This window comes from Planococcus citri, chromosome 1 (assembly GCF_950023065.1).
Source record: "Planococcus citri chromosome 1, ihPlaCitr1.1, whole genome shotgun sequence".
In the NCBI taxonomy this organism is placed as follows: domain Eukaryota; kingdom Metazoa; phylum Arthropoda; class Insecta; order Hemiptera; family Pseudococcidae; genus Planococcus; species Planococcus citri.
In genome coordinates, this window is record NC_088677.1 from 53,903,247 (window position 1) to 53,921,931 (window position 18,685).

Sequence of the window (18,685 nt, forward strand, 5' to 3'; positions counted from 1 at the left end):
ATCGAAATATCAACTTCAGCAGCTGAAAATTTCGTGGTAGACTATGTTCGATGTCCTCTATTCAATGGTGCGGGGCACCTCCCTTGTTAGCATTTTGGGTAACCAGCCACCTAAAACGGTCGAAAAGATGTCCACTGTCCAATAAGCACCGATCAAACTTATAGGCGCTAAAATGGATTTTTGGGCCATTCAGACTAAAGATCGGTTTGAAGTTTCTGGAAAAAGTAGAAAAATCGCTGGGACTTTAGGATAGCCCAAAACTAGCAGTTTACTATGCGCGGGAGTTGAATTAAAGGAATTATTCGCAGTGGTGTACTTTGCTCAAAAAAATGTATACTTCATGAAAAAAATTCAAAAAACGCCCTTCAAACACCTTTTTTAATTTGAAAAAAAAATTCTCAAAAATTCTACAAAAATCCACAAAAATGAACTTGAGCGTCTGCAATTTTGGTGGGGGAAGAGGGCAATGAGGCAATTATGCTCTCCTTGGCTTGGTTTCATTCAGATCGGAGATCTCTAGTTCAAAAGGTATACTCGTAGATACGATTTTAATGGGAATTACCTTGATTGACGCTAAATTTCATCCATCATCTTTCGAAATTTAGTCATTTTTTCCGAAACTGGTTGTGTAAAGGATAGAGCAAAAAATCTGCGATTTTTTTCGAAACCCCCTCTTTTCAAGGAATTACATCTCCTCTCCAAAAACACATCCGGACCTAACAATTTTTCCGGGTCACCTTCAACACAAAATGAAGATCTCCCTTGAATTTGATCAAAATCCTTCAACATGTTTTTTTTTTCGCGATCCACCCTAATCTAATTGTCTGCGTCAGTTGTCGGTATATACGTATTTATGTACTTGAAATAAATTTCAAAATACATCCACGTTAAAATCTTATATTTTCTGCGTTATTTTCATCGCCAATGCATCTCACCCTCTACTCTTCCTCTTTTCCTCTGATCTATTAGAAAATATACTAACGATATTACGTAGTTGTTGTTACGTGTGGTACTAGTAGATACCAACTTCTACCAACCTACATGAAATAAATGTCACGATCGTAAACGAACCAAACGTAATGAAATTTTCGCGATGTGATTATCCCCAAATTGTAATATGCGTCGGTGTGAGGTGTTATAGGTACCTACGTACATGTAGAATACATCACATAGTATTAAATATTACACGCGTAATCGCGGATACATATTAATCCAAAACAGCTTTAACGTATAATCAACGACGAATAATGGCATGTTTTGTTATAGATCAAAAATGTAGGCCGAGCGATTTAAATCACGCGTATAGTATGGTTTAGTTTTTAAGCCTCGAATTCGGATTCGAATTCGCCCCAGCATCAAATATATACGATACGTAGTGGACGTTGTCGATGATAATTTCAAAATAAACGCAGCCATCGCGACGACTGCCATGCCATTTGCCCATAGTACAGCTATACCCGAGAATTAACTTAATTAATATGCTATAAGTGTTAGTTAATTCGGGTAATATTTCATAATGGATGGACAATTAAAACGGGTCTCTTTTTGGAGGGAAAATTTGGTACGGCGATGGTAGATAGATACGTACGTACGTCCGTCCGTCCGTGTGTGAGGGAGAATTTTCGGTATCTATTGTATGTACGTCTACACGTATATACCTACCAGTAATACACGATGATGATAGGGAAAAGAACACCTTGCGAAATAGGGTTCTTCTTAAGTCCTTATAGTACTCCTTATACCCCCCGCATCGTCATCGTGTTGATTTCGCAACACGAATAGGTAATACCTATCTAACGTATACAACATAATACCTATAATATAAGGACGTAGCGTAGAATACAAATATACATGTACTACGAGGAGAATATTATACATATAAAGAGAAAGAGAGAGAGAGAGAGAGACAGATAGAGACAGAACGTTTTGCTTTTAATGAAAAAAGGTCAAAGGAAAATGTAACGATTTAATTTCTTAGCCGTTCGTGTGCGATGAGGAGCGCACTTTGCATACATCGGGAAAACTTCTTTCATGATGTGAGAAAAGCGAGTGTTGGTAAGCTGACAGCGAATAGATGTTACCTGTTGCCTATGACGTCAGTTGGAATAGTACATTGACGTCATCGTTGAAGAGGTTACGTGACGTCGAAACTTATTATATGTACGAAGGACGCTCTCTCGCGCGTTTGTCCCTGTGCTTTGCCTGTTCTGCTGCTGTTCGTTCACGATACGATTCCATAGAATAAAGTTTACAACGGATATTCTAATAGTCATTTCAGCCCTGCAGTGTTGCCATGCCATTCAAAATACTACCCCAAATACACCATCGTCATCATCATCGTCGTCGTATACTATTACAATACGAACATGCCTTCGGGCCACCTAGCGCGGCGCAAAGAAAAAATGTCACTCGTGCAATTTTCCGCTATAATCCCGGTTCTTTTGCCCCGATTGCCTGCGATTCTTCTCTGTACGTTGGGCAATTACCTATCTATTGTACCTAGACATCGTCGGTGTGTCTGTTGACGTTGGCAAAATGTTCATTATTCCCAACGGAGAACCGAGAAGTACCTACACAGCTGCGTCAGATGAGTCGAAATGACGAAAATTTTCAAAGTAAAATAGTAAAAATCGTCGTGTCGTACTCGTACCTTTGTATCGTAATCTATTTACTCGCGCGAACCTTCGCGGCTGTATAGTTTTTCTTTATGACGTCAAAATGCGCGGGACGCAACTGAAATGCGCGAAACAAACTTGTAATTTCCTTTTCCTCTTGTTTCATTGTTGTGCAGTTGGTTGTGTTTTTGCTTCATTTAATTTTGTTTTTCGGGCCGACCGTCGTCCGAATGCTCGGTGCAAATTGCGAGCATAATTTTTATTGTTGGATTTCGTCGTCTAAGCTCTATATATGTAGGTATAGGTGAAAAAAAGACCGAAAAAAAAAGGAGACTCGTACGCGAAATTGGATTTGTACTGTTCACATATGAAAGGGTTTTTGGCGCGGTCGTGTTTATCGACGATAGTTTGATTAGTTCGTACCAGCGACTTACAACGTTCGGTTCTGCGTTTCGCTAGTGTGCTCGTTTCGTTCGCATTATTGCGTTATTTCGAATATCGCGAAACGCATTTTATCATTACTATGGATACGAATTTCGTGCAAATTTTAATCAAATCGAGGTAATTTTAAGCTATTTTACGCCATTATTTCATATCTAATTGATTGAAAGTCCGCAGCTGATGAAAAAATTGCTCTCATTTTGCAAAGTTTTGCTTTTTGATTGTACTACGTTGCATTTTGTTGTTGCCTTTTATTATTTCTTACGTACGCGTTAAAATTTTGTACGTTATTTTCTAATTTTGCGGGGAAATTTTTTTCGGAATTTTGCAAAGAGGAAAAAATACGTATTACCGAATAACGTAAATTCTTTCGCGTTGTTTTGTTAATATTTATACATGTGGTGTTTTGAAAATTCGCTTTGTGTGCGTTTTGAAAAAGAAACAATCGATTTTCCTCTGCTCTTTTTTTGGAAATTCTGCCGCCTACGTGCGATGTTATCAGTTTTACTACGAAATAACAATCGTAAAACTATAATAAATAGAGGTATTCGATATAAATTGAAAACCGCTCGATTTTCAAAATCGAGTATAGGCCTATTGCTTTACATTCGTAAGATCATTTTTTTTTTTTTGGCTGATATTTTGCTCGTATGAAATATCATGTAGATTGGTAATATATAAATTGGAGAAAATCACTGCCTACGTACGACGAAAGTGATAGATAGCTAATATTATGCCGAGATGAGACGATAATTCATTAAACAAACGAAAACTTGCCCCAGTCGTCGTTCAATCACTTACGAAACGTCATAATGTTTCGTATCGGCGCTTCATTGAGGTAAAATGATGAACGAAAATCGTATAAAGCGTACCCCTTTATCATCGAATGTACGTGTAATGCGATTTTATATAATCAAATAATACATTTTAGAGACATTTCGAGTTTCTGTATATGTTTATATGGCAGTCGTAAAAGATTTGTCTTTTCAGTTTTCTTTGCTTTTCTTCTTCTTGCTTTTTTTTCTTTCTTAAATTTCATCTTCAAAAATCACCGAATCGAGTATAGTCGATTTTTCATACCGAGTGATGGGTTTTTCCTTCATTTTGTGACTGTAATCGTATTTTGTTAGTTTTTTCTCTGATTTGGCCGAGTTTATGCGAATAATTCAATTTGAATGGATTTTTTGTTTCGAGAAGAGTTTTGGAGTTTATGTAGGATTTTTCTTAGATTTTGTAGGAAATTTCAGTGATAATGGTTTTCTCGAATTTAAAGAAAAAAAATGAGCATTCAGCAGTTTTGGGAGCAGAGGAAAATAGTGTGTGGAGGGGGGGGGGGTCCTGGGCCTCTGAAATTTAGGACTCCCGGCTGACAGATCAGATGTGGCGATTGTTTCTCAAGTAATTTATAAAAAAATTAATACCTATACATACTTTTTGAACCCATTTTCAAGTTATTGAAAATAATTATGAAAAAAAAAACAAAACAGAACTCATTGGTCCTACACTTTTACACGTATGAACGATAATTTTTGAAAGAGTAATTCATGGGAACTGTATAAAATGCCCCAGAATCTTAGGATCCTGAGCTTTAAAGGTTTGGAATCAACCTCCCAAGACTAGAAATGGAGTAATTTTTCTCATTATTAATGCTTTTAAATAAATAACAAATTAACATTTTTAACTCATTTTCCGTTTACTCAAAGTAATTTTACCAGGGTTCAGACTCCTGGGACCTTTTGAAAACTTGTAAAAATCGCCTCTTAAGCGAAGCTATAAAATTTTAGTAAAATTTCATTATCCGTATGAGGAGCTTGGTTACAAAGTTAGACAAACGCCAGGGTTGATTTTGAGAAAATCCATGTTTTTTGTTACAAAAATATACAGAATTGTAAAGGCAGGGGATATTTGACAAATTGTAGTGATGATACTGAGTAACAAAAATACAAAAAATATCCTTCCACCGTCACCCCCCACCACTAATAAAAAGAATCTGAAAATGCACTTGTCTGATTTTGAAACCAAGATGAAGATAATTTGAAATTGAAGCTGTCTAGATCAGTTAGGTTTTGATACGTATAGGATTTTTAACCCTCTTTCCATTTCTGATGTCCCTTAGTTTCAAAATAGTACATAAAAGGTCAAAAAACGCGATCAAAGTTGCGCCTTAGTTTCAAACACGGGCATGTGAACATTATCTTAGTTTCAAAATGAGACATATCCTATCATCTTAGTTTCAAAAACAGACATATCCAGGATATGTCTGTGTTTGAAACTAAGGCGCAACTTTGATCGCGTTTTTTGACCTTTTACGTACTATATTGAAAATAACAGACCTCGGCAATGAAAAGAGCGTTAAAAATCCTATAAGAATCAATATCTAACTCGATTTTTGTAGAAAAGGCGTTTGTCTAACTTTGTAACCAACCTCCTCATATTTTTCATTCATTTCTCTTTTTTTTGTTGAAAATTTTCAAGTTGGAATTTTTCTTGTGTGTTAACTGAAATGTAAAATTTTTTCGAAATACAACTCTTGCTTGTCCCAGATATTTAATATAGGTATATGTATGTAGTTCTTTTTCCAACATGTTTTTTAAAAAGTGAGAGAATATGATGGATTTTATTTTAAAGTTTTCAGAATTCAATTTTTTGACAAACTTTTTCTGAAAAACAATCCATTTTTGACTCAAACACTGCCATTTTTCAAGATTTTTTAGTGAATGAGGAAAAGAAGGGGGTATTTCAAAGAAAGAGCTTATTTATTCGGAGGTTTCACAAATTACTCCTTTCGTCTCCTTTCCCCTCACTTCGTACCTAGCTGAATGATTTTTTTCTTCAAAAAGCTAATGGGTGGAAGGAAATAGAAAAATTACAATGCATAGTTTCATTTTACCACAAAAAATTCCTCATTTCGCCAAAAATCAATGACACCTTTAACATAAAAAATGCTAAATGAAGTCTTCCTTTTACATAATTTTTCATTCAAAAAAAAGTATAAAGCACATTAATTAAATTATTCAAATGTAACAAGATCATACACTTTGCGCAACAAAGTGAAAAATTTTACCTTTTGCAGCAATTTTATTATGCGCCCCTGCCTGGCAGTCTTTGTTGGAGGTACATATTAAATTTTATTAGAAAAAAAACAAAATATATACTGCTACCATGATACCTCTTTCAGCAGAGTGATGTATTTTCGCCTGCACTTTTAGAAGGTGTCTTACGAGGTTCAAATGACCATCACTAATCAGAAACAAAACTTCACTCAAGGAATATAATGCACTTGAAAGAGCGGCGTTTACTTTATTTTTGGGGTTTCCTGAATCACCTTACAAGAACAAAGGACAAAAAGATGACATATATAATTTTCGGCCAATATCTAGTATAATACCAGTCTTTGCCAAAATCTTTGAAAAAATCATCTATGTGAGAATTTCATCCTATGTCAACTCCAAAAACATTCTTAACCCTAATCAATTTGGATTTAGATCAAAACTTAGTACTTCAGATGCCATTTATGAACTAGTCAACACAATTTCTGATATGCTACAAAATAATGAAAAACCTATTGGTATATTTTGTGACCTCTCCAAAGCTTTTGACAGAATAAAACATAATATCCTTGTGGCTAAATTAGAACATTATGGTATTCGGGGTGTTGCCAAAAAAACTCATAAAATCCTACTTAACCAACAGGACACAAAGAGTAAAACAAGTTTCTAAAGAAGGGATTGTTATATCTGACCCAGAAAACATTACCATGGAAGTACCACAAGGTTCAAACCTAGGGCCATACTTTTTCATTACGTATGTAAATGATTTTCCCCACTGTACCAAAAATAAAACTATACAATTTGCAGATGACAACACAGCAATTACAAAAGGAATCAACTGCACCCTAGCAGTTGAGGAAGCTGAAAAACCCCTCCTAGAAGTGCAAACTTGGTTCATAGTAAACAATATGAAACTACCTACATCTAAATAAAACAACAATTATGCCATTTTGTACATCTACTACCCAACCCTCATCTTTGATCTCTTCTCTTGATCTCATTCAAACTTGTGAAAATACCACATTCCTTGGCACTGTAGTTTCTAACAACCTAAGATGGACAGCACAAACTGACAAACTAGCAAATCGCCTCTTTACAATAGCTTATATCATGACCCAACTACACCATATCACATCAACTCAAACTAAAAAAATTGCTTGTTTTGGTCTATTTCAATCCATTGTAACCTATAATTTGGGGTTTTGGGGAGGTACCCCCACCCTGTTAAACAGAATATTCCTAATACAAAAACGAATTCTACAAAAAACTTATGGCCTAACTTATACTGAATCTTGTAATGATCTATTCGTTTCAGAGAAAATCCTAACCCTTCCCTCGTTATACATTCTTGAAAAAATTGGAGTTATGGTGAAGAAAAAAACAATAAAAACATTCACAACAAGCCATCAGTACCCCACAGGAAATAGAAACCAGCTTGTAATAAACTTTTTTAAAACAACAACTTTATAATCCAACATCAACACTATGGCAGCAAAAATCTATAATGCTTTACCCCCTGATCTAAAAAACATAAATTCCACAAAAACATTTGAAAAATATTTGAAAAAATGGTTAGAGGCAGATCCTTTCTACACAGTGCAGGACTTTCTAAATACTTGAACTATGTAAACACTAGAATTATAAGTTTAAGATATGTTCCATAAATGTTAACTTGTACAAAGCTGAAAGGCATCTACTTACATAATAAAGGGAAAAAAATGAAAATTTCAAGTATGAAAATGAAGGTTGTACCTACTTACACTTAACCCTTTAAAAATTGAGCAACAAAAGATTCTCTACAACAATGATTTGCCCTCGAAATTGAAGAGATGAAAAAAAAAAAAATGAAAACCAAGCATGGAAAAATATTGAAAGTTCAGTTTTACATTTTTACTGATTTTTTTTCCTTTGAGTATAAATTTCCTCAAAAATCAACCAAACAAGATTGATAACTAAATAGCATCACTCCCTATCAAATTGAACGAGGACGCATAGTAGAAATAGAATTATTATGAGGTGACATTGTGATTGAGCGGGAGGGGGAGGGAAAGATTTAGAAAAGTAAAGATAAGTTACATAAATCACTCGCATTCTAAACCTAACATTCTGAAGAATTTGTTAAGTCTCCATTTTGAAAATTTTACTACTTGTTGTGTTGCATTTCAATTTTTTTTCATACTTTTAGAGAGACAGCTTGTTCCTTTCCTGCTACCACTTCCTCTCCTTCTCTAATATCTGTCAATGTCTCAAGTTGTGAAGTTGCACTAAAAATTTTCCAAGTTTATTGGACATTTAACAGAGCCTATTGATTTGGAAAAAGAATATTCGTTCTTCAAAAATCAAACGGTTTTTCTTCTGATTGAATTTGAATTTTCTGTATACCTACCTACTTATATCTCTGTAATGTGAAAGATTTTCGAAAAAATTCACGAGAAATTGAAATGAACTAAGAAACGCGTGAAATCATCAACGAAATTTCGACTACCTGCTGGCAGTGCCATAACACAATTTTTCTCATAGGGATTGAAAATTCAGTCGCCTTCTTTGAAAATGCAGAACTTTTATAACAACCCTAGTACAATCCCGAGATTTTTATAAAACCTCGGATATTATATCTACTGTTTAAAAAATGATATTTTTTTTACATTGACACTCATTGATGTAATTTGAAGCTTCGATTGGTACATAATAATTCGGAGAACCGAACAGAATAAACTGTAGAATTAGGTGTATTCGACTACTCGTAGGTAAACATTATATTTTCGTAAAATGAGAGCAGAAAGAAAGAATCAGTTTCTAAAAAGATGAAAATGAAAACGCCGAAGAATGAATAGAACGATTGTAATTTATTTCGAACTCGAATGGAACCGATTCATCGAACGTTTCGTTCCCATTTCCCAATCGCTGGTTATAATAGATATTTTCATTTTTTAATTTCCTGTAGTTATTTTTGAGAATTTGTCTTCAAATAACAGTACCAAGAATAGAAATGAGAAGAAATGAAATAGGTATATACTATAGGTAGCTCTTCTAACGGTGAAATCTATAATAAAAGCTTGATGGAATGAATTTCATCTGAAATTTCAAACGAGAACGTATTAAAAGTATGCATTTAATGTGATGATTTATAAAAAGATGTTATACATATACACTTTTTCCCTCTCGAATATAGAAATTTCACCTTTAGGTAGTATGATGATGGTATGTAGGTACCTAACTTGCTTAATGCGTCGTTAATGGTGCAGGGAAATGGAACCGAAAAATTTAGGACTTCTTTCTAGTACTACGAGTTCAATTTTCAATATACATAAAAATAATCAGAAGATAAACAGCGAATTCATTGTTTGCGGGGTTTTTCATTTGTTTTTGAAATACATACCTAAAACTTATTGTCAGTTTTCTTGCAAAGTATTTGATTTTACGTAATACACACTCGTAATCTCATCATTACACCTCTGTCGCTAGATGCAAAATGTACGTCATTATGAGCGACCTAATGCCGGGTCAAACACGTACGTAATAGCCGTATTATGTACGTGGTGTTATGTGGCAACACCGCGAAACTCCTCATTACGTACGCGTTACGTTTGGACATAATTTAACCGGTGAACTGGTGAAGTTTGGTCACTCATAGACGCACATTTTTTGCATCTAAACAACAGACGTGTAAAATGGTGAGGTTACGAGTGTTTATTATGTAAAGCACCTTACATTACGCGATTAATAAAGTGTGTGATTATGAACTCGTGCAAAGTTACAGCGCTCGTCTTCGACTCGCGCAGTAACTTTGCACTCGTTCATAATCACCCACATTATTAATCTAGTAATGTAATGTACTATTTTCTTGTTGGCTCATTTTCAGAATTTTCGTTCGTTTTACGATACATCATGAAATAATTTATTTTTAATATGTTTTGAAATTATTCAAAAACCATTTACTCTTGTCTTGTAATGTGTAAGTGCTTCAATTTCTACAAAATATTCCAAAAAATAAAAATCATAAATTCTTCGTTACATTCGTATGGTTTTGTAAGTGATAAATTCGTCTATTAATAAAATATCGTATGTCTGATTTGCCAGAAACCGCACATTACACGAGTGTACTGACTGTATCACACGTCATATGATCTGTTTTTCGAAATGATGAAATTCTGCGATTATAAATCCAGCTCATTTCCCCCTTATCCCTTAATTTCCGTTACATTATTTAGTCATGTTTTGATAAATTCTCTTTTATTTAATTTCATCGAATATACCGAATGTATAAACAAAGCTATCACGATGAAGTACCTATAAGTTAATACTCATCGATACTGCGAGCTCTTGTGAATGATGCAAATAATTCGTCGAAATTGAAAACCAAATTGTGTTATAGATACATAATATGTATTCGACTGTCTTAATATTTTATCAGTTCGAATGTGTGTATTGAAGCTTGATATCTTGAAAATGTTTGTTATAATATAATGTCGAGATAATTATGGAAATCATATCGTAACTCTTTACCCCTTTCTCTTTAAAATTGAATGTAAACTTTACATGGACACACCTATTATATACCTACCTATATCTATAACGGTGTACATAGGTACAATGTGCTTCTCTACATTAACATATTCGAAGCACGTAAGATAATGTGATTTATGGTGATAGGTATTTGAATCAAGTATAATTTTAAATCAGTGACGATTTTGGGTAAAATTTCCTATATAAAATGAATTTTCACTTAACAATGTCTGCTTTTACAATAATAATGTGACTCGTCAAGTAGCACAAAGTGTTGTTACCTATGTATGAAATCGTTTTTTTGTATCGTTGTTGTTTTTTGTTTTACTCTAAAAGACCTCCTATACAACCTCGTTTTTCGGATTGAATTGATTACCCCAGGTTGTAGAGGAGGTCTTTTTGAGTAAAAGAAAATACACAAAAACAAAAAAACGATCATTTAAACATGAGAACCCTTCGTACGTGACGAGTCTCATATTTACTTGAAAAACTGAGCGAATAACCAAGTGATGCAAACACGAAACCAAAATGTTTTTCTAAAACACAAATATGTAAAATCGAACAGGGACATTTTTTTCCAACTCTTGAACGTACTATACAGAACAACACAAAACCAAATTACAATCGTGTTTTTATCCCCGTAAATAATGAATTAATATTACAACACTTTCGCGTAGGTATATCTACTTATACTTAATTTGTTTACGAAATTAATGAAAATTCTTTATTAAATACCTACTGTTACGTCTTCTCGTTTAATAATAAGCGAAAATCAAGCAGATTTTCCATTTAAAATAAAAAATACTCTCATTTTGAAAACCGTTTTCATAATTTTGCGTATTTTCGTCGTATATTTTTATTAAATATGATCTAAGAAGATGGCAAAAATACGCGCAGATTTTTAACCTTTTTTTTTTGTCTCTATCTCTCTCACTTTTCTGCATGACTTTATTCTTTATTATACTTACGAGAAAAATTCTACTCAAGGTTCCCGGGTAGATTATATACTTTACTTATTAACGCAAAACTCGAGCGTATTTTTTAAAACAACTCGGTTTTGTAATTTTGCTAATCATAAAGAAAAACCTCTCGAATTCTTACCATTATTTATAAAGAATGTTAATTACATTTTAGCATCTTTTGAAGTTTCAGCTCGGATAAATTTTCGTTAGCAATGCTCACTTTGAAAAAAAAATCTAATAACTCGTTATATTTACAATTGAAACAAACTCGCTACTGTAACTTACTTTTTTTTTTTTTGCATCAAGATCGTATGCAAATTGGCAACTTGCAACAGTTGAAATACTCGAGATGAATAATTTCGTTTTTATAATGAAATTTTCCGCAGAATAACGATGCTAATTGTTTATTACGAGATTTCGAAATGTACCTGAAGATTTTTTTTTTTTCATTTCATCGTTGGTCGAAGTGATGCAGCGTGTTGTATGGAGAGTGAGTGACGAAATCGGTAGTTTGGATTTAATCTAGTACCCATTTTACAAATACTTTAGACGAACCTTTTTTTAATTTTATTTTTTCCCCTTCAAAACCTATTTATTGCGCCTTCAATTTGTAATTTAGGCAAAAGTTCATTTAAAGATCATCCCTAGTCAATTCTTGCAAGGCTCCTACCTCATGCCTTCCTATTTTGCTCATTGTCAGTATTTTTTACTACGAGTAAATGAACCATTTGACGTTTTAGAAAAACATTTTCCGTTTGCTTTCTGTTCCCTCAGGGGGAAAACAGGCGGAAACGGGGGCTTTATCTACGAAAAAAAAAAATAATCTGTCATAAATCTCATAAAATATGGCGCAAGTCGACATATCTCGTGTCTAGGATCATTTTACACGATTGATGATTTATATTTGTGATTTAATTTCGAGATTGAATAATATAAAGTCGTGAGAATTTTCATGTTTTCATTACGAAAGGGTCTTGAAGAAATGTCAATTTGTTTCACGTGCTAAAGCTTTCCTGCATTAATACTTTTATTAAAGTTTAAGGTCACTACAGCCATAGAATGATATAGGTATTTTTTTTTTTTTTCGAAAATAACTCGACGAATTTTTGATTCTAATGAAACATTCCCGGGCTAAGTCTACGTAGGTATATACGTAATACGCAGTGATATTGGAAGAACTTTGAGAAGTTTTAATAAAATAAAAGACCGAGCGTATTGTTATATATACGTGTGTCATTTTTAGATTATATTTGATTCGAACCATAGCAAACAATGAACCACCTCCGACCGCGTGAAATTGCTAATATTTTACTTTCTCGGTTAGGTACTCCATATAGCTTATAATCTCGGTTGGAAAAATAATTGAAATATACCCAAATACTGTATTATATATACGAAAGAAATATCGCGCGAGTCGGTTTATGTATACTTTGGCTCTTTTTTTATTCATCGTATTTCGTATAAAATTACACAGTATTCATTCGTTTCCTCCTCTCTTTTTCGCTTTTTCCCTTCCTCTGTTTTTTTTTCTGTTGAAAATATAAAATAATCACTATGGCGATAAATGACACTCCATTCGGACCATTTGTTGCCAAACGAGAGGCGATAAAAAATTATACTCGTTGATAATATCGTAACGTTGGATATTTCAAACCATCCACGGTAAACATTTTCGCCAATTTTTAATTCAATCGCATAACCGAAAAAATTTCAAAATAACAAGCAGCCTTTTGCGAATCGGAGCATTACACCGTACCATACACTATATTCGAAAGTTCGCTAATGAAATACTTATTACGTATGCATGTCATTTTTCCCTCGAATATTATATGACTAAGAGCTTTCGCGTATATATGTAATGTACCTACTACTCGTACTGTATGTATATACAGAAGTATGAAATATTTAAAATATCGCAAAATGAAAAATTCACGTGTCTACTGTGTCGATTCTCTCGATATATACTAACAAGGCGTTTGAATTATTTACTTTGTGGCCGAGTTTTCTATTCGGACGAAGGTATAGTATTTGTAATTTACCCAAGATTCGTGAATAAATTATTCGTGCCAACTGTAGTTAGGCATAGGATCGTTAGTTTAGAGTCGTTCGATTTGTTAAAAAAAAAAAAAAAAAAAAAAAAAAAAATTGTCAGCTTAAAAAATACTTTTGTGTAATATTTTCGTGCTCTATGGAAATGTGTTAGTTAGTACAACTGATTATAAAGTATGAAGGTAAATAATGAGAATATGTAGCGGGTAAAATTATACACAAGATCTGTCAAAGAAAAAAATTCCGAAAAGTGTATTTTTTTGAGTCATGTAGTCAAATTGACTATTGAGGGACTCTAGAGGTCTTTCGTTTGTACTTTTTTTGGGCAGAAGAGTTTTTGAAAAGGTCAGTTCTGGCTAAATCGGAACAAAGTTGTCAAAATTGACATGTTTTCAAGTTGAAAAATCAGCCATTATTTTCATGTTTATGAAACTGGATTTTTCAACGATGAAAAATAGGCTGGTTTATTTAATCATGACTATGACTTACTGAAAAAACCAAGTTCTTATCTGCCTACGTCGAGCACTTTAAATTAGAAATCGTTTCAATATTTTTCTACTGCTTTTTGTAATTAGGCTACGAGTATGAAAGAACTTAATGGATTTTAAACTTTGGACCAGTGATATAGGAAAGATGTAGGAAGGAACATTTTGCAAGATTGGAATTTTTTACTTGCCACTTCCTGAAGTTGTTGTCTCGAGTGTGAAAATAATCCCTATTATTTAAATTTTCCCAGTGGCGTAGCCAGGAGGAGGCAAAGAGGGTAGTTGCCTCCTTTGAGGATGAAAAGTTGTTATAAAACATGCGAAAATCAATGTTTTTTACTTTTTGAACCAATTTGTTCGAAAAAAATCCGCTCTCTCTTCGCAAAAGCATGATTTTTTTCCAATTTTAATAGAATATAACAAACTGTGCAATGGTACGTATAAAGGATTTTTAGAAAGTCATCTCAGATTTCATCTTTTTTATGCTTAAAAATATTGTTTTGACTGGAAAAAATCTAAAAAAATCAAAATCGATGAAGTTTTTTGGAAAATATCTCATTTTTGTGTCAGAATTCTTCTAAATAGGCCTAATCATTTTTTCAAGAAAATACCTCGAGGGTTCTTTAATATTAACATTGGTTCCTCTGTACGTAGTACCCCCTCCCGTCCAAAAAAAATGAAGGTGGAAAAAAATCAAAAAATATAAAAAATTGAAGCCTGTACAATTTTTTTGAAAAATTTTCAATTCTGAGCAGAATTCTTCCAAATATTTCCCTTTTCAAGGAAATTCCTTCGTCAGTCCGCCAAGCAATGTTGGTTCCCTTATAATGAAATTCTTGAGGTCGGAAAAAATGCATAGCCTAGGTGTAGGCCGTAGGGGGTAGTAGAAGTCTAAAAATAAAAATTTCAACAAAATTTTTCATTTCTCATGAAATCCTTTCAAATAACCCGGCCAGCCAATAATGTTAAACCTCTCGTATCAGGGCACCCCAAGAGTTGAAAAAAGTTGTGGTAATCTTTTTTAAATTTCAATCTTTGTGTCAGGAAAAAACCTCCCTTGGTCCTCCAAGCAATGTTAAATAGTCCAACTCATCAATGTTTATCCAGGTAAGACTCAATTATTTTTGGAAATCTAGAGGATACCAAGTACATATCACTTTTTCACCATCCAGAAGGGGGGGGGGAGGAGTCGAAAATATCAGTACCTAGGACCTACACACCTAACGTTTTTTTGATGAAGATGAATCAAATCCCAGAATTTTAATTCGCATAAAAGGGTGAAAAAATAGTTTTTTTAAAATTTTTTTTTTGTTTTAAAGTGGGAACAACTTTTACTTCATCATATAGATGGTTCAGAAATATAAAATGGCGCTTTTATAATAAAAATGGACAAAATCGAAGAAAATGTAAAAACATTAAAATTGGAATTTTTGGGATTTTCATTTTTTTTTGAGGACTTGATTTGGGGGTGGGGAATGGGGATACTTTGCGCCAATTTTTTTTTTTTTTTTTTTTGTAGAAAATTGCCAACTTTGAGGGGTAAGAGTACGAGTAAGAGTCACCTTCGTAACCTCCATGTATTGTTCATGGGTAGAAATTGAAGGCTAAAGTTGGCGTATGCATCAATTTTACCCAAATGGGGATCAAACTAGCATGTTGGGATTGGAATGTTTTCAATGTTAAAATTTTTGTTCAATAGGTACTTCGATTTTTTTTTTGCATTTTGTAAAATTGGTAGCTCACCAGCATCACTCATTTGTCACCGAGTAGGCTGAAAATTTTGTGATGTGATTTTCTCACCTGCTGAAGTAACATTTTCAGAAAGTGGAAGGGAAAAAAATTGAAAAAATTTCCCTCGAGTATAAAATAAGGTAGGTAGCTAGGTACGTCTACGTACTTACAGTACAAACTCTAAGAAATAAATTACTGTAGGTAGGTATTTACTTTGTCTCAATATGACTGCTCAACTTCGACAGACCTCGTGTAGGTACCTAAATAACTACTTAATTGCTTTAAAAAACTGCAGTGATCGACGATTAACTGCGATTATTTCAAGCTTTGAATCGATAATGATCTTTTGGTTTGGGTACTTGGTAAATATCTACGTACATTTCGACCTTGTCCTTGCACGTAATTTCCGAAAACCGGTTTCGAATGCTGAAATGCATACAAGAAACATTGATATCTTCTTAAATTTAATACTTACCTACATATTATATGTTCTTATTCAAAGCGATAGTTGATAATTTTTTGCTTAAAATTGGAGTTTGCATATTACAAAAACGATTTCCATTAATAAAATTTGGAACGAAACATTAAACGATACTCTTTTTTGTGATTTGGAACGATAATCAAAACTGTGAATGAGTAATTGAAATCGAGACCTTGTATCTTCGATTCTTAATGTAATGGAAACCGGAACCGGAAAGCGGAATTGAAAATTACCTGATCTTGTTTTTTTGCTCGAAATTTTTAGAGGCTTGAAGACTGATAAGGTCTTATTTCAACGTCAAAAATTCTCATTTTCAAAAGTTTTGTTCTCGGAAATACATCCCTACGCAACTGTTTAACTACCTACTATCAAAATTTTGTAAAATAAATAATATAAAATTTTGAATAATTTTTTTTAAACAATTAGCGTTTAGATGGGAAAAAATCTCTCCTCTTCTCTTCTTCTCCAGTCCTCCCTTTCCCACGAACATAATAAAACGACGAGTAACCATTAAATTAAAATAAAAGTGCGAGCAATTTTGGAGCTAACTTGTAAATTTTTGATTTTCTCGTCTTGAAAAATTTTCATTACACATAAAACCTTTGCTACAGATTTGAATTCTCGGTTTCTTCGCGTGTTCAGAAACTAAGAATTTTACGAGGTTTTTTTTTTTAAACTTGAAAATTCAAAAATCCGATTATTCGAAGCTCTAGAGCATCATCGTCGGAACTGTCACAATCAATTCGAGAGGTCGAAAACGCCAATACTTATTGGATCAAATTTTGATATTTTTATGAATCGAATAATTTCGTGCTTTTTCTCGCGCTTTGTGTAATGTTTATCAAAATACCAAAGCGAACAAATGAAAAATATCATAAAAAAGCAAAAAGACATTGTAAGCGTTTTTGAAAGATTGTTGTTATTGTTGTTTTTCAAGGGAAAAAATGGTGTTTGTATTCATCGTCGTGTGTGTCTATGTTAGTACGTATTTTTTATACACAAACAGATGATTATAGAAAATGTTTTCATGTTATACATACATTGACTGTACAGTAAATTGGATTCTTCTATTGCTTTTTGCTTCTGTTCAATTTGTTTAGTTTAAAATTGTCTTTCTTTTTGAGCTTTTTCTATACAGTCTTTTGTAAACGTTTATACGGCGTGTGGTTCGATCAAGCTTTTCATATGAAAAAATAAAAACCCCTCAAAGCCACTAAATAACAATTTTTCAACAACGAGAAATATTTCTAAGCTTTGATAGAACGACGACGACGACGACGACGACGACGACGACGACGACGAAGACGACGAAGACGACGTATAACCTATGAGAAATAGTTTCAACCTTAATACAAGTATTACACACGTCGTGTTATATTTCCTTAATCTAGTACACGATTTTTATTTTTTTACCCTTTGGTTAGATTTTTTTTCGAAATAAAAAGAGCTACACGGTAGCGATATAAAGACTGAACGAGGGAAAGGGGGAGAGGGACGAAAAACACGTAGTTATAGCGATTTCATTGGTCAAATTGTGGCGAGTTGAAAATTTCTAAGGTTTCTTTTTTTAGGGTTTAACTATTTGATGGGTTATTATAGTTAATCGTGTTAATGCTTTATTGATTTTATATTTACCTTGAATTACTCACTCGACGAAGGATTTTTTTTTTTACAAAAATTCGTTCGTATAATACGTTTGACATGTTCTTGGAATATTTAGCCTATACAGAAGCACAGGCATTCACTATCATCAAACGTCCATCAAATCGTGTTACGAAAATCCCTGTATTTTGATAAGAGACCATGAAAATGTCGAATTTATAAATAGAAAAAAAAAATTGATTTTTTATTTTAAAAATGTTTTTCGTGACGAAATAATTAATTATATCGTCGGAAACGAAATATTATTAATCGTTTCTGTTTTGTTTTTTCTTTCTTTCTTTCTTTCGTGTATTATGTTATTACAAGTGGATCGAAATGAGAAGGAATAAGGGAGCTAGGCTGAGCAAAAAATATCCCTATTCGAAGGGTGGCTAATAATACTGATTTTATTCGTCGAACCAATACATAGATGAACTTGTCACTGTAACGAAATGATAGATAGACCGACGAAACGCTATTTCATAGGGAAATGAGTTTTGATAACGTCTTTTCAATGTGGTGTGACACGAAAATGATAAATATTTGTATTGTACGTATTTTCGTCCGAACAGCACAGTAGGCGATTTACTACACCAATTTTCATTTTATATAAATAATTATAAAACTTAATTTAATTCAATTAGTGACAAATTTTTCCATTAAAAAGTGTCGTAAAATGGGAGGAAATCAATACCTCGGTGATGTAAATTTTCAAGCAAGTAGA

General features: G+C 33.3%; 1 protein-coding gene across 5 annotated transcripts in view; it reads left to right on the plus strand.

Annotated features, from left to right (window-relative positions):
- The window catches only part of rdgB (retinal degeneration B), a 38,178-nt gene that overhangs the window by 8,750 nt on the left and 10,743 nt on the right, over positions 1–18,685 (plus strand). The window contains exon 1 of one of the 5 annotated variants that reach the window (XM_065346248.1): positions 2,792–3,176. The exons of the other annotated variants lie outside the window; for them this stretch is intronic. The gene's annotated coding sequence lies outside the window, so the exon portion shown is untranslated. Of the gene's footprint in view, positions 1–2,791; positions 3,177–18,685 lie in introns of those variants that run through there. 5 annotated transcript variants of the gene reach the window in all.